This window comes from Monodelphis domestica, chromosome 1 (genome assembly GCF_027887165.1).
Source record: "Monodelphis domestica isolate mMonDom1 chromosome 1, mMonDom1.pri, whole genome shotgun sequence".
Lineage (NCBI taxonomy): Eukaryota > Metazoa > Chordata > Mammalia > Didelphimorphia > Didelphidae > Monodelphis > Monodelphis domestica.
In genome coordinates this window covers 256,488,460-256,499,810 of record NC_077227.1, presented here as the reverse complement: position 1 = coordinate 256,499,810, position 11,351 = coordinate 256,488,460, and positions in this window count along the sequence as shown.

Below are 11,351 nucleotides of genomic sequence, written 5' to 3'. Positions count from 1 at the left end.
TAATAAGTCCCCTAGAAGGAAGAAAATAAACATTTATTAAGCACTTACTGGGTTCTAGACATGGTGCTTAAGTACTTCACTATATCATTTAATCCTCACAACAATCCTACAAAATAAGTGCTATTATTATCCCCACTTTAAAAGTTGAGGAAATAGAGGCAAATTTGTCTGAGGCCAGATTTGAATTTGGGTCTTTCTGACTCCAGACTCAGCTCTCTAGTCACTATATCACCTTAGCTACCTCAAACTTCCTTCTAGGTTTTCATACCACTGTTTTCTTCTTCCGGCCTGGCTGCACCTTTGCTGAATCTTCATCCAGGTCATAGCTACTAACCATCCATGTCCCTCAAGTCTTTATCCTAGACTTTGTTCTCTCTTCCCTTCATACTATCTCCTTTAATTATCTCATTGGCTCCCATGGACTCAATTGTCTCCATTCAGGTTTATTTATCTTCAGATTATTTATCCAGAAATTGGATTCCTGTGGCCTGGAGTGGACTGGACCTGGGATTAAAACCTGAAACAATTTTAACACCTAGAGATATAGACATTCTCTAATGTAGATGAAGAAATTCTCTAATCCACCAGGACCTTTAAGTGCCTTCTGAGCTACTAGAGGTGTCCCTGAGGGAATCAGCAGGATGGTCAATCACTTTTGCTGAGTACCTCAAATTATAGTGATTGGCTGTAGGATTATCTTTACAATGAGTTACAATATAGTTTTGTTGATTGATTTGTGTAGCTTTCATAAATGAAAAAGCTTGTACATATGATTTTGTTTTTCTCCTTGTATTCCTTGATGCCCAGAATTCTGTGATGGGTTATAGAAAAAGGTCCTAAGCTCCACAGAGAACTGTTGAATAGCAACAGAAGTGCTGACCTTGCCCTCCTCCTGTACTCATACACTCAAGCAAAGATGGAATTTCCCAGTGCTCCAGCTATTCTGCACCTGTCTCCCTTCAATCAGTCCAGGTCAAGCCAACTAAGGCAGTCAGCCTGAATGGAACAATGAGCTCTTTTCAGCCAAGGCAGAAATGAGCCAGGATTCAGCTGGGATGATCTTGATGTCTATTCAAAGTCAGATTTAATCTTAAACCTTCTCAAAAGCTGGATAGCTCTATCTAAAACCCAGATAAGAATCCTGTGGGTAAGAGTGAAAGTGACAGGCACTTGTATGTTGGTCCTTTATAGCCATTAGCAAAGGTTAGGAAAGCTATATTCAATTTTCAGGGAAAGGGGGTGGAGCAATGGGGCAAAGGAGCAATTTGTCAGAGGTTTGCTTGTCTCCCTTCCTACATTCATTAAAAGAATTGCAAAATTTTCTACCCAGGAAAGTTTAAGCTTTGAAAAATACGAACCCAGCAAAACCACTATTATGTCTGAATCTCAAAGAGATCAAAGAAAAAGGGAAAATATTTATATGTACAAAAGCATTTATGGCAGCTTTTTTTGTAATTGCAAGGAATTAGAAACTGAGGGAGGTCTATCAATTGTGGAATGACTGAACAAGCTCTAGTATATAGTAATGTAATACTATTGTGCCATAAGAAATGATGAACTCATTTCAGAGAAGCCTGGAAAGACTGAAATTTACTGATAAAAAGTGTAGTGAGCAGAACCAGGAGAACAATGTACACATAACAGCAATATTTTTGGTGATCAGCTGTGGAGGACTAAACCAGCATTGGTGAACCTTTTAGAGATCACGTGCACCTTCAAGCCACCAGTGAGCCCCTACCTTTCCCCAGAGTGGAGGGAGGAAGTGCTTACATTGGTCTGCTGGACGGAGAGGTGGGGCATGCAAAAAAATGTCCTCAGCTGTTGTGAAGAGGAGGAATGGAGCAACCTTCTCTGGCACATCAAGGCACTCATGCTACATCTTCACCAACACGAAAACTAAAGTATAACCAGCAAGGCAAGGATCCAAGATAACCTCAAGAGACTCAGGGTGAAAAATGCTATCCATAGTCATAGAAGGAAAAGTTGAAGTTTGAATGCAGATCTAAGCATACTAGTTTCCACCTCATTTCCTTCACAAGTTTTTTCTTGTATGGGTGATATGTCTTCTTTTACAACATGAAGAATATAGAAATATATATTGCATAAAAGCACTGGTATAATCTGTATCAGATTATTTACCATATTGGAGAGAGGAGAGACGAGGAAGAGGAGAAAATCTAGATTGTAAAATGTCAGAAAACAATTGTTAAAAATTGTTTCTAAATGAAATTGAAAAAATTAAGAATTGATTAATAAAATAAAATTTAAAAAATACTACATCACAAAGTCCCATTTCTGGGAAGCTCCTCAGAATGGCCCAAGATCTTGGAAATTCACTCAACTAAACCCAGAGTAATCACTTTTTAAAATGCTTGTTCACTGACTGACTATTGACTACTATTGGCCTTGGGTTTAGTCTTGTCATATAGAGGATAAGCACTCTGAGGGCAAGAACTATTTCATTCTTATTGTGCCCAATACCTAGCACAGTACCTGGCACTTCAGTGTTGTTTAATTGTAATATCTTTATTATACTAGCCAAATCCCTTCTTGCTCTGAATTCCTTAATTTCAAGTGATCCCCCACTTCCAAGACTCCTGGAATTTTCCCCCAGCTAGAGTTAGCTCTTGGCATGAAACAAGGCAGAATGTAGTGAGCTGGCCCGCAAGCCTCCAAATAGCTACCATGTGGACTGTGTTTAAACCCAGCATTCTTAAAAGTCTCCTCAAAGATCAAAGACTTTTACCCCAACAGAAGGAGAGGGTGAAGCTAGGGTATAAGGAAATCCTATCCTCCCACTCCTGACTCCTGACAAGTGGCAGTCTCAAAGCCATACCTGGGAAATCTTGAACTTAGGGCAAATTCAGTTGGCATAAGATAGTGAAATCACAAAAGGCAGTCTACCCTTGAATGCAGTTGTATGGGGAAAAGGGGCAGCCAGTTTCTCTGGGAGTCTAATTTTGATACCCAAAATCTCCTCTATCATGAGAGAAGAACCAGATGAGTGAATAGTATGATGTGGAACCAGTGCCAGTGAAATTCTCCATGGGGAAGCACCAGGAGAGAGACAGGCAGGAGGAAGCAGATCCTCTCCAGGAGAAATAAAACCTCTCTGAATGTCTGAGCCCTCAGGCAGAGCCTTGATTCTCTTCTGGTTTTACCCATGAGCCCATCTTTCTTTTCCCCTTCTTTCCCCTCAACTAAAATTACTGCTTAATATTAAGAATCCTCTTACATCTACATAGATCTATTATAGCATTTCCACATTGATTATCTCAACTTATCCATACAACAACCTTTGGAGAAAGGTGTGATTAATCTTCACTATGAAAATAGGATTTTTGTGATACAGAGAGGTTATCTTTATCTGGGTTAGATTTGCCTAAGGTCATACAGCACATCAGTGGTGATACTGTGGAATTGGACACAGGTTTTCTTTTTTTTTTTTAAACCCTTACCTTCCATCAATACTGTGTATTGGCTCCAAGGTAGAAGAGTGGTAAGGACTAGGCAATGGGGGTCAAGTGACTTGCCCAGGGTCACACAGCTGGGAAGTGTCTGAGGCCACATTTGAACCTAGGACCTCCCCTCTCTAGGCCTGGCTCTCAATCCACTAAGATACCCAGCTGCCCCCTGGACACAGGTTTTCTGACTCTGATCCATTAATTCTTTTTTTTTATCATAGTACATTGTTTCCTTGGATTAGCTGTGGTTATACTTCATCTTCAAGTGCTCTAATTTATATTATTAAACCAGTAGCATGACATAATCCATAATCTTCTATATTTGTCTATTATATTTTTATTCTCAAGGGGCATAAACCCTCCATAGTCCTGTTTCTCCCTTTCACACTGAATAGGGGAGTTGCTCTATAAACTACTAGTAATACAGACCTTCCAGAACCTTCCTGGTTCTGAAACCTATTTGTTTCCTTGGATTTATTCATTCAATAAGCATTTATTACCTACTACTATACTTCTACCTTCCCCTAAGCAAATTTGGTCCTGGTTAATATTTGGATGGAAGACTGCTTGGTAATACCAGGTATTCTAAGAAAATTGAAGCCTGGTCTCGGTGAAGAGGAAAGGTAGAGAAGTATTCATTTATAAATTACTGGTGTTAATCAGATGCCTTCTCTTTTCTCCCTTTCTGTTTCAAAGAGGGAGATTATGGGAGGCAGGCCAGTGAAGGGAAGAGAGGGAAAAGTACAAGAGGATAGGAAATTCACAATTAATAATCATAATTGTGAAGTCAATAGGATGAACTCACCCATTAAAAAGGAATATTGAAGAATCAGTTAGAAAGCAGATCCAACCACATGTTGTTTACAAGTCATTTATAGCAATGTTAGAAGTATTGTGTGGTGATGAGGGTTGTGCAACCACTCTTATTTGTCTTTCATTGTTCTGACAAATTTCATTAGTATAATGTTCCTTCACCATTCTGGGAAATAATATCAAAGCATTGCCTTTATCTTTTGATTAGCTCTGAGCCCCTAGCCAGAGATAACATTTTTGGGAAAATATTTGATTATCAGTTCTATCTTTGTCTCTTTTCTACGGATGTTTGCTTCCTCCTAACACTCCCAATAAGTACACCCCAACCAGCAAATGACAGTAGTTAGTGTTATTAATAAAGACAAAGTAAACATTTAAAATAAAGAAGGGTAACAAAATTTCTGTCCCCAAACCCTATCCAGAGAAAAAAGCTACAGGCTTCCTCCCATTAAGAATTTCAAGGGGAGAAAGAGATATCAGATAACCTCCTTGGAATTTGTAGTATGTGTGTAGGGCAGGGGATGGATAACTTCTCTCCAACATATCTTGTACCTGCTCATCCCAAGCAGCTTCTTCACTCATAGAGTTCTGGTACCTTTCATTTATACTACTTTCCTCTACCTTCTTGTTTTTGTTTTTCTCAATCTTCTTACAGCAGCTTTTCTTCCTATAGTCTAATATACTTTCTCCATATTCCATTCTTCCAGCTCCATTTGTCTTTCTATAGATCCCCCTTTTGACATTTTCATGCTTCTTCTGTTCATCTCAAGGGCTGGACTCCTCTTTGAATCTGTTCCCTATATTCAAAGAACTGATTTTTAAAGGTCATCCCATCATTGATACAATAATACTTCCATCTTATCCAGTTTCTTGTCAGATTATTCAAGGAACTAATTTGCACCTTATATAGAGATCACCTGGCTTGGCTGAATTTTTATAAGTTAGTTTAACACCTCATTTTCAGACCATTTTCAATGATTATATCCAGGGCTTTGAAGAACTACACTCATATAAACAAATACAAAAATATAAACAAAGTCATTTAGGGGCTACTAGAGATTGAGAAGAGCAAGAATATATTACTATAGGAAATAGCATTTGAATTGTACTTTAAAGGATGCCATACCCACTTCTAATAATCTCGACTCTTGCTGCTGCTGCTCCCCTCACTAAGTACCCAAATCTGACATCTGTTTCTCCTTACCACTGTAGCACCACCACACCATTATCATACACTCCAGGCCACAGAATCTATTTCTAGTGTCTCTTCATAAGAAAAGTAAGAAAATACAAATTTTAAAAATATATACCAAGGAATGATAATTAGGAGTGAATACAAAAAAGAACCTTTTTTGTCATCAACTATATAGTGCTAAACTCTCTAAACTATTTTAGTCAGTTAGTCAATAAGTACTTAATAAGCAGGCACCGTACTAACCAATGCAGTTACAAAAAGAGGCAAAAGATAGTCTCACCTCAAGAAGCCCACAATCTAATGGGGAAGACAACAAAAAACAAATGCTAACAAGCTATATACAAGAAAAATATTGTTATTTTTTCTTTTATTTTTTCCTATTTGTTTTATTGTTTTTACTAATTTCATGTAATAATAAATTCCCACATAAGTTTTCCTAAATTATATGATTGAACATATTATCTCTCTCCCTCCCTCCTTTCCCTTCCTGCTACTCGCAGGTGATTCAGTTTGGATTATATGCATATTATCATGTAAAACATATTTCTATATTGTTCATTTTTGTCCTTCATTTTTGAAGAGGACCAATGATATCAGAAGATGATGTTTTGACTGGAGCATGAATTAGAATTAAGTAAGGCAGAATTACTGCACAAAGTCATCAGCCTTACTATCTTTCCCAAAGTCACCGAAGTCCAGTGACAAAAGTCAGAATGACTGGTGATGGCCTAGGATGCAGTAGATGATCTTGGTGTCTTCAGTGTCTGCTTTTGGTCTATGCGCTCTATAGCACCTACTTCAGCTGCCTTCATTGCCATTGGAACAAATTGTTCTTATCCATCCATTCCAACAAATGAAGTCTTCACATGCTTGCTTGGGGTAGACATCCCCCATAACTCACCAATGGGTTTAAGGCCTGTGGGTTATCCTCAACCTGGTTTAGCCCATCTGCCAAGATAGTTTTATAGGAGTGTGGCCACTGAGTAAGCTATACCTTCTTGGATCCACAGATAAGAGGTGGGTGAAAAGTGGACCAAAAGTAAATGAGCATCTCTGAAAAGATCTCAGCAAGCCCTTGCACCAGAGATGCTAGTCCTCCAACCACACCCTATATGCCTCTACAAGAAAAAAATGGGAAATAGTTAAAAGAGGGAAGGCAGTAGAATTAAGAGGGGCTGGGATAAGTTATCTCTAGAAGATGGATTTTATTTGGGACTTGAAGGAAGTTAGTACATAGAAATAAGAAAGAAGAGCATTCTAGGCATGAGAGATGGCCAGAGAAAATGCCTAGAGCCAAGAGATAGAGGGCTTGCTCAAAGAACAGCAAGGAGGGCAGTATCACTACATGAAAGAATAGAAAGTAAGAATTAAAATGTGAGAGAGATCATAAAGTTGAGGGAGAGGAACTAGGTTATGAAAGGCTTTGAATTCTAAACAGAGGATTTTGTATTTGATAATGGAGGTAATAGTGAGCCAGTGAGTGGGAGGGTGACATGGTCAGATCTGTCCTTTGGGGAAAATTACTTTTTCCTAAATGGAATCAATAGGGGATGGAGAATGGATTGGAGAGGAGAGAGACTTGAGGTAAATAGGCCTCCATTAGGCTGTTGAAATAGTCTTAAGTGTGAGATGATGAAGATCTATACCAGAGTGGTGGCAATATCAGAAGAGGGAAGGGGAGTATTCCAGAGATGTTTCAACGGTTAAACCAACAGGTATTGGGAATGTATTAGATCTGGGGTATGAAATAGGAATAGAGGATGACACCTAGGTTGTGAGTCTGAGGACCTAGGCATATGGTGTTGCCTTAGACAGTAATATAGTATTAGAAGGCATGAAACAGAATTAATTTTGTTTTGTACATGTTGAGTTCAAGATATCAACTGTACTTCCAGTTCAAAATGTCTGAAAGGTAATCAAGATGTAAGCTTGAAGGATAGAGTTAAGAATCATCAGCATCAAGATGGTAATTATATCCACAGGAGCTGATAAGATCCCCAAGGGAAGTAGTAGAAAGGGAAAAGAGAAGAGAGCCTAGGACAGAAACCTGAGGGACACATGATTAAAAGGAGTGATCAGAAGGAGACTCCAACAAAGGAGACAGAGAAGGAATGCACTGATAGGTAGGAAAAGGACCAAGAGAGTGTGGTGTTCCAAAAATCTAGAAAGAAGAGGCTATCAAGGAGAAAGTGATCAATAATGTCAAAAGCTGCAGAGAGAGATCAAGGAGACAGGATTGATAAAAGGTCATTGGATGTGGCTAGTATGATTGGTAACTTTGGAGAGAGCAGTTTGGGTGGAATGAAGAGGTCAGATTTTTAGGAGTTAAAGTGAGTGACTGGAGAGAAAGTACAGGTACCTATTGTAGATGACTTTTTCAAGGATGCCCTCAATCACTAAGGGAAGAAGAGTCAAGTGAGGGCCTTTTTGATCCTTCTATCTCTACTACATCCTATAGCTCCTTAATAGTTAGTCAATAGACACAATTGGCTCAGATTAAAGATATTTTCCCTGACTGTCATCAGGGCTGGCAAGATAGTTTTTTAAAAGCTTCTAGGAGAGTATTAGATCTTTATCTGGCCATTAGGAAGCCACCCTCCAATTCCACCATATTTTGTAAAGGAATAAAAAGGTATAGATATATATATTTTCACTACTTCTCTACTGTCTATAAGCATGCCCATATCTCCTCCCATTCTCAAAGTGTACCTTTGAACTTAAGGAAGGTCCATCTTCTTAGGGACTCAACCCAAGAGAGCATATCAGTTAAAGTACAGTAGATATTATACCTTCCTGTAAAAGAGTCCAAAACAAGGAGACAGCAATATAGAAACCTGGGGTTCTAAGTAATGTCAGCTTCAAATAGGAAAAGACCGATTTAGTTCTGGCCACTGAAAGGAGGGAAAGGTGGGATTAGTCATATTGGCCACAAATACACTATCAAGCCAGGGATTAGGTTAGAACAATAGTTGAAGAATGTTGTTACTTTAAAAAAAATAGAACCATGCTCTAAAAATGGGAAATCAATAGTAGTTGATACTTTTATAGAGCTTTTAGAAAAACAAACAAAAACTTACCTTCTGTTGTCTTATCAATTCTAAGACAGAAAAGCAGCAAGGGCTAGGCATTTATGGTTAAGTGACTTGTCCAGGGTCACATAGAGCAAAGAATTTTAAATACATTATCTCATTTGAAAATCACTATAATTTTCATATTATTTTCTCTATTTTTCAGAGGTGGAAACTCAAGTTCAGAAAAGTTAAATGACTTGCCCATGACCATACAGTTAGTTAAGTTTTGTTAGAGGCAGAATTCAAATCTAGCTCTGCCTTAAAGACAACCTCCCACACACTGTTCATTACCACATTTGTATTAAATTTTGTTTATATATCATCTTAATTCCTGAATACACCCCTTCCACTCCCCTGCCCAGCAAGCCACCTCTTGTAAAAAAGAATTTTAAAAAGATAATTTAAGAAAACAATTCAGTAAAAGTAACCAATACCAATCAAGGTCTTTCACAATCACCCCACACTCCACCTTTCTAGTCTTACTTCATACCATGTATTCTTTGATCTAGTGACATTGTCCTTACTCTTCCTTGATGTAGACACTCCATCTCTTGGCTCTGGCCATTTTCTCTGTCTCCCATACCTGGAATGCTCTCCTTCTTCATCTTTTTTTTAAACTCTTTCCCTTCTGTCTTAGAAAACAAAAATAAATATTCGTTCCAAAGAAGAAGAAAAGCAAAGGCCAGATAATGGGGGTTAAGTGATTTGCTATGGGTCACACAGCTAGGAAGTGTCTGAGGCCAGATTTGATCCCAGGACTTCCTTTCTCTCCATCTGACTCTCTATCCACTTAGCCAACTAGTTGCCCATCCTCATTTCTATTCATTGGCTTCCTTCAAAGTCCCAACTAAAATTTTGTATTCCCTAAGAAGTCTTTCCTAAACACTCTTAACTAGAATGCCTTCCTTCTTTCAATTATTTCCTATTTTTCTTGTACATAAGTTGTTTGTATGTGTTTATTTGCCTATTGTCTTTGCCATTAGATTGTGAGCTCCTTGAGGGCAGGGACTGCCTTTTGCTTTTTATATTCCCAAAGCATTGTTTTACTTTTTAAAATTTTTTTAATTACATGTAGAAACAATTTTTGACAATTGTTTTCTGAAATTTAATGATTTAAATTCTCTCCCTTTCACCTCACCTCTCTCCCCAAAGTAGTAAAAAGTTTGCTATAGGTAATACCAGTGCTTTCATGCAATACACATTTCCATATTGCTCATGAAGTGACAGAAGATACATATTACACAGACAGTAAAAAGTTCATGAAGGAAATAAAGTAGGAAATGGTCTGTGTTGATCTACACTTAGACTCCAATAATTGCATCTTTGGCTGTGGATAGCATTTTTAATCGAGACCCTTGAGTTACTTGGAAACTTGCTTTACTGATAGTTTAGTCCTTCACAGTTGGTCATGATACAATATTTGTTACTGAATACACTCTTCTCCTAGTTCTACTCACTTCATTTTGCATCAGTTTATTTAAGATTTTCCAGGTTTTTCTGAATTTATCCTCTGTCATTTCTTAGGGGACAATAGTCTTCTATATAGCACAACTTGTTCAGCCATTATCCAATTGATGTACACTCCCTCAGTTTTTAATTTCTTGCCTCTACAAAGAGAACTACTAAAAATATTTTTATACAAGTAGATCATTTCCCCTTATTTTTTATCTCTTGGGGATACAAACTCAGTAGTGGTATTGTTGGGTCAAAGGATATGCATAGTTTTGTGGCCCTTTGGGTGTGCTTCCATATTGCTCTCCAAAATGGTTATATCAATTAACAGTTCCACCAACAATGTATTAGCATCCCAATTTTCCCATATCCCCTCCAATATTTATCATTTTCCCTTCTGGTCATATTAGCCAATCTCATAGGTGTGAGATGGCATCTCAGAGTTGTTTTAATTTGCATTTCTCTAATCAGTAGTGATTTGAACCTTTTTTTCATATGACTATAGATAGTTTTAATTTCTTCCTCTTAGAACTGCCTATTCATATCCTTTGACCAGTTACCAATTGGGGAATGCTTTATATTCTTATATATTTAATCAATTTTCTGTATATTAAAAATTAGACCTTTGTTAGAGATACTTGCTATAAAAATTTTCCCTCAATTTGTTGTTTCCTTTTTAACTTTGATTACATTGGTTTTGTTTGTACAGAAACTTTTAAATTTAATGTAATCAAAATGATGTATTTTATTTTTTGTAATACTCTGTCTTATTTTATTATAAATTCATTAGTCTAACATAAGACAGTCTACAAGACTTACAAGTACACTTTCCTGAATTCCTCCAATTTGTTTATAGTGTTACCCTTTACTTCTAGATCAAGAATCCATTTTGACATTATCTTGGTGTATGGTGTCAGATGTTGGTCTATACCCAGTTTCTGCCAAATCATTTTCCAGTTTTCTCAAAAGTTTTTGTCAAATACTAAGATCCTCCTCCCCCAAAAGCTGGGATCTTTTTGTTTATTGAACACTAGTTGTTAACTACTGTGTGTTGATTACCTAAACTATTTCATTGATCTATTACTCTATTTCTTAGTCAATACCATATTTTTTTGATGATGACCACTTTATGGTATAGTTTGAGATCTGGTAGAGTTAGGTTTATCCCCAGAGTTTAGTACAGTGTTTTATTGACTAACTACCTGGACTACTTTATTTAATTGATTATTTTTTTAAATTTTAATTAAAAGTAATCTTTCAGGCATATTTCCCTCACTACTAGAGAATCTTAGGTTAAAATGAGTGAAAACTGGAAATATCAAATTTGCACCCACCAGCATATGTCCTTAATTGTGA